Below are 601 nucleotides of genomic sequence, written 5' to 3' on the forward strand. Positions count from 1 at the left end.
AGTTTTGGCCGATTCTGGCCCTTTTCGTGGACTATTACTCATTGTTTTGGGGTCCCGGAGTAATTTCCATGATTGACGAACCCCAAGGTGCGCTTACGTGTCGGTCATCAACACTCGTAATTTCGCCCGATTCTGGCCCGTTTCGTGGACTATTACTCACTGTTTTGGGGTCCCAGAGTGAGTCCCATGATTGACGAACCCCAAGGTGCGCTTACGTGTCGGTCATCAACACTCGTAGTTTTGGCCGGCTCTGGCCCGTTTCGTGGACTATTACTCACTGTTTTGGTGTCCCGGAGTGGTTTCCATGATTGACGAACCCCAAGATGCGCTTACGTGTCTGTCATCAACACTCGTAATTTCGCCCGATTCTGGCCCGTTTCGTGGACTATTACTCACTGTTTTGGGCTCCGGGAGTGATTTCCACGATTGACGAACCCCAAGGTGCGCTTACGTGCCGGTCATCAACACTGGCAGTTTTGGCCGATTCTGGCCCTTTTCGTGGACTATTACTCATTGTTTTGGGGTCCCGGAGTAATTTCCATGATTGACGAACCCCAAGGTGCGCTTACGTGTCGGTCATCAACACTCGCAGTTTTGGCCG

The sequence above is a fragment of the Triticum aestivum genome, unplaced genomic scaffold, assembly GCF_018294505.1.
Source record: "Triticum aestivum cultivar Chinese Spring unplaced genomic scaffold, IWGSC CS RefSeq v2.1 scaffold179, whole genome shotgun sequence".
NCBI lineage: Eukaryota > Viridiplantae > Streptophyta > Magnoliopsida > Poales > Poaceae > Triticum > Triticum aestivum.